Below are 5309 nucleotides of genomic sequence, written 5' to 3' on the forward strand. Positions count from 1 at the left end.
GACGTGGCCGCGTGGGCCCGTTTATTCCTCCCCCTACACGCACTGCGGGTGCCGTGCCCTGATGCGACACGGGGAGGGGGGATGGCCGCCGCTCCGAGGGTCGGTCGCGCCTGGAAAAGCCGAAGCCTGGTTTGGCCAGGATAATCCAAGAGCGACAGGGAGTGCTCTGTTTCTGGAAGCACGCAGTCACGGGCTCAAAAGCCTCCCGAGGTTCTCTGTGATATCTTACATAGTTTTTTGCACTGGACTGTCAGGTTTCCACCTGTGAGAGAAAAAATCAGTCATCGGACTCTGCTGGTATTGACTTAGAAGATTCAAAATGTGTTATAAGTCAGGTGAAAGTGCTGTTTTTTAAAGAGCACTTAACACATAAGTATTGGCTCAGCTTGATCTTGTCCCTAGGAGAGGGGTAACTGTGTCATTTCCTTTTTTAACTCACTGCAGCTGTAATTTTCTTCTCTGAAAATCCTTGGGTCAGAAAACCAGGGATAGCAGGTCAGAACTGAAATAGTATAGCTCTGCCTTGTGAAGGTCTCTGAACGTGAATGGAGAATGCTCCAAATACGCAGTGCTCTGGCTGCTTCTAGTGTGTTTGAAATGATAAGATCAGTTCCGAGATGCCTTGGGGCACACAGAAACATGTGTGGCACCTGCCTGCACGGTAGCTGATCCTGAATTCACGTGGAGGGAAGCTGAGGACTGGGTTTCTAGAAATGTAACTGATGTACAAGAAAGTATTAAGCTATTTAAATCTGCTTTTAGCATTTAGTATAGATGTTCCTAGCTTTGAGATTGGGTTTACAATTTGTGTTCATAAATGTCTTGGGTGTCCTCATCTTCATATAATGAAACACCGTTTAGATTTTCTGCTTACTTGGGATGCTACTTTCTGTGCCTTTGTCACTTTAGAAGCAATGAGCTCTGTTGCATAACAGTAGATTAGTAGATTAAGAGGTATGCACACGAAGCTCTTGTTTGTTTTTCACCATTAGATTAGTCTTAACATCTTTGAGCTTTTATTTTTCTGTTGCAGGATGTAAGACTGACTTTATAGGATTCTTTGTGGATGTTGTCAAAAGAAGATATCTGTCCTTATGGACAAGGAGTGAGAGAAAGGTGTAGCACGGACTTTCTGTCTTCACTGTTAGATGGCGGTCGTTACAAAGCCTAGAGCGCTTCTGAAGTTGGACAAATGAATGCAGTAAGGAACTGTCAGTGTCATACAGGTAATGGTGATTGTCAGAAACTGCTAAGCTGTATAAGAAATAATTACACCTTCTGAACAAAGGGTGTCTGCTTTGAGATCAGCTGCGTGACAGAGGAACTTTGTATTAAACTTTTCAGAGCACCTGACAAACACTTGCAAATGAATATATCTTGATAATAAAAATATTCAGTATGCTTTATGAAGGACTGTGTGCATAAAACAGAGTTATAATACATAGTTAAAAGCACAGAATCAGCAGTGCCGGAAATAATGTATTTTATTTTCACTGTGTTTTGATGAAATATATGTAACTTTTAAAAGGTACTATATTTCCTCTTTCACAGGACTTCTTTGTCTTTTGTCACTGTATGTGTTATCTTTAATTGTAGTCTTCTGGTTGTAGGCAAAATGTCTGGGTACATTGAACAGTTGTGGTGTTGGCTTTTTCTGTTTTCAGCCCTCCCTTAAAAATTAGGGTTAAACTCTAGATTCTCATGAATAGTTAATTTAAGTGAATACTATTGATGACAATTTTGGAAACATGTCATCAAATAATAATATCAAAAAAACAATTTGATACCCAGATTGGTTTTGAATATGGTTATTTTTATCTCTCTTTGATTTTTATCAAAGTCAGCTCTGAACAGACTCTTAACGTTATCACTTTGCACTTACTTTTAAACGAGATTACTATATGTTCTTAGAATTGGGTGAAGACAGCTCAGCTGGCTCTCCTTACTTAATCTGTAGGTCTGTTGCAGAAAACCTCACTGAAGGTCATGTGTGGAATGTTTCAGGGCCCTGTTGTAATATTGCTCAGTGCTTGCAACTGGGTTTCCACAAGCTGCCCTCATCCTTCTATCTCTGAAGCTTTGGGGGAGGGGGACACAACGCACACCTCCCCTTCAGAAAAGGAGAATTTGTTTGCTTTTAAACTGTGTTAGAAAAATGTGTTGTGGTAAAACCCTATGTGAGGTCTACTTATTGTTTGTTCTCTTCCTCTTTTACTTTACTTTAGTGTGGAATGTTACAGTTTACTTTGAAAACGTTTCTTACAGAAGAGCTGGTGCAAAGTGCATTGAGCATGCTCTTGATAACTTGTGTTGCTTCTGCGCTTTATTTTTTGCAAAACTTGATGTGTCTTTTCTTCTGAGGCTTGCAGAAAACAATCAGTGACATTCTACTGCTGTTATAATGAAGGGGGTAAACTGTACTGGGGACCTGACATGGATTAGGAGTAACCTTTTTCCTGCAGCCTTAAATTTCAAGGGCATTTTCCCCAGTTTGGTCTAGTGAACGGCCACGCAAACAGCTATTTTAGCAGGAGTGAGTGCTAATCCTGAGCTGCTGCTAGTTTTGAAATGTTCATTACATTGTGGCATCATTTCCACAAAAGCACTGTACAGATAGCTGTCACTTCTATATATTCATGCAGTGTGGCTGGCAGCAAGATGATATTTGTTCCCAAGAAGGCCACTTGCATGCAATAGAAAATAATGTCAGCAATTCAGTAATCAAACCAAGAACGAGTAAGTTTGAATCTGATGCAAGTCTCCAATAAAGGAATCAGTACAGTTTTTCTCTTCCTAGTATGACTACTCTGTTAAGAACCGAAGGGACAATAATATTTTTAAATAAAAACTAGATGCTTAAAAGCATTTTCAGACAATGTCGTCTTTTATTTTCTTCACCCTTAGCTTCTTTGAGAAAAGGCTGATACTCTGCTCCTGTTTTAAGCTTGAAGATAATGTATTTCCAATAAAATTTGAGCTGTTAGGAGCAGAAAGGGAAAATGAATTTGAATGCAGTAGTCTTACAAATTTGGTGTCTTCATGCGTATGAAATTGGGGAGCTGTCAGATTGGTTGGTAATTAGCTACTTCTTGTGCAGTCAGGATTTGTATGAGTCTTTCAAAGCTTATACTCCATGTGGATTTTTTTTTTCACCTTTGCTACAACTTTTTTTATTCCTAATATAGTAAAGATGAGAGAAGATGCAAAGAACAGTGTAAAATGCACTGCATGCTGTTTATTCTTGTGAGCTGGAAGATTCAGTGTTCGTGTATAATCCAACAGAAAGAGTCTACCAACCGCTGCCACATTTTCATCTATTGGTAAACATCAGCTACTGGTTGGTCTTAAGGGAAGAAGATTGAATTAGTCCCAGATGAAGAACTCTTTCAGCCAATTTAAGACTTTCCAGTTGATTTTAGACAGCAGGTCAGTAATTTGGGAGTGTGGGTTTTTCTTAGCTCTTGATCACCAGAGTTTTAATTGCTGTTCTACTTGCTGCCGTGTGTGCAGTCAGTGATATCGTATATGACCTAGCAGTGCTGCTGAGGCCGAGTGATTTATTATGCATAATTGCTTTTTGGTTTTAATAGAGCAGTATAAACTGAATAATTATTAACAAAGTTGTGATAACACTAATCACTTTGAATGTACAGGGAAATTTTTTTTAAGACCTGAAAAAGGAAGAATCAAGGATCCTTGATCAAGATCAAGGATCAATTTCTTATCAAATTCTCTTAAAGAATGCGTGTCCTCCTTTAAATTGACTAGGTCTGTCTTAAACTGGGTTAACCTGAGTATATGGATTAACGTGAATGTATCAAAAGGCATTGTATCTCAGTGTGCTGCAAGCATGATTTACTGATAAAAATAGTGGAAAAGGATAAGGGGATAGGGATGAAGGCCATCTGTGCATGACTATAATAACAGAAATGTAATACCTGAGGAATGGAACTTTTCAGTGTAGAGTAGCTGCTGTTTAGGATATTGAAAGTGACAGTGAAATTTAACTCTTTAGTATGTCTTCAAGAATTTTTGGGGGATGTTGCACTGGACATTTAAAAAAAACATGAAGAAAAAGTATATCATATTAACCTTAGCAAACATGATAAAATAAATTCAATGCAAGTGTATTAGCTGTTGTTAGAACTCCTATATTTTTGCTTGCCATTCATAACTTTCTGTGCTGCCATTGTTTGATACGCTGTAGTGTTATGGTCTCATTTCAAGCAGCTGAATAACTGTTTAACTCTGCAAGGTCCACCATCTCATTCATCTAACAAATGTGATTATAGGTAACAGTGTTCCAAATTTAATTTCCTTTAGTGCTCCTTCATTGAGAAGCAAGAGATTGTCTGTCACTTCTTTCTCATCTGTCTCATTCTGTGTTCTTTTGTTCCTGAAACACAGACTGCAAAATAGAAAGCAATAAGTACAATCATAAGTTTGAATGTTGCAGATAAACTGCTCAGATACGATTTTTTTTCCCTCATAGTATGGACTTTGAATCTTAGTATTATAATGCTAACGTTACGTGACTTCAGAAGAATTAATAGAATTACTAGCACAGCAGAAATTAAATGCATGTTTATGATTTCTGGAAGTTACAGTCCTTGATTACTGATAGCTCACTTTAACTCAAGATGATGGTAAGAGCGTAAGTAGTACTAAGGGTGTATGTTTCTGCCCAGGTTTGAGTTATGAAGACTTTTCTTTTGAGTGGTTATAAGGAGACCCTACACTGAGACAAAGATGACTGTAGAATCTTGAAGAAGAATTATTTATAATTGAAAAGGCTGTGTTGACATACTTTAGATGGAGAAAGAACTTAAGAACAGAAAATCTTTCTCTGTGTGTGTGCATGTGCATGTGCATGCTTAGAATAAAAAATCTCTGGTAAGTTGGTAAGTTCTTAGTCCTCCATCTTGGTATCATGATCGTATTAGCAGGGCAAAGTACAGCCTGAAGGACAAGCTACAAAAGGCTTTGTATCTTTAATAAACTGACAGTGAAATGTGGTGTTCTTGCTGTGTTAGGGATTTTAAATGTCATTATGTTAAGCGCTACATGTTGTTTTCCTTTTATCTCTTTTTTTTTTTTTTCATTCTCAGGCAGAAAAATTGGAATAGACCACATGAAGAAGCATCTGAAGTTTATTTTTTGCAAGATCTTATTTGGAGGACCAAATACACTTTTACAGGCCATTGGAGATGAAAGATTAATCACGTATTTTTTGTTTCCTTGAAGTGGCACTCTGTACTTAGTCAACGTTGCTTTGTATTAAGGACAAACGCTAGTCTCTTAATGTCAGC

The 5309-nt window shown here is 38.0% G+C and overlaps 1 protein-coding gene across 12 annotated transcripts in view; it reads left to right on the plus strand.

Moving 5' to 3' along the window:
• NADK (NAD kinase) overlaps positions 1–3426 on the plus strand; it is a 45301-nt gene extending 41875 nt beyond the window's left edge. For all 12 annotated transcript variants that reach the window (XR_011135787.1, XR_011135782.1, XR_011135785.1 and 9 more), the window contains 2 exons: positions 1034–1226; positions 3186–3426. The gene's annotated coding sequence lies outside the window, so the exon portion shown is untranslated. The remainder of the gene's footprint in view (positions 1–1033; positions 1227–3185) is intronic.
• The last annotated feature ends 1883 nt before the right edge of the window (positions 3427–5309 follow it).

The sequence above is a fragment of the Struthio camelus genome, chromosome 21 (assembly GCF_040807025.1).
Source record: "Struthio camelus isolate bStrCam1 chromosome 21, bStrCam1.hap1, whole genome shotgun sequence".
Taxonomy (NCBI): Eukaryota; Metazoa; Chordata; class Aves; order Struthioniformes; family Struthionidae; genus Struthio; species Struthio camelus.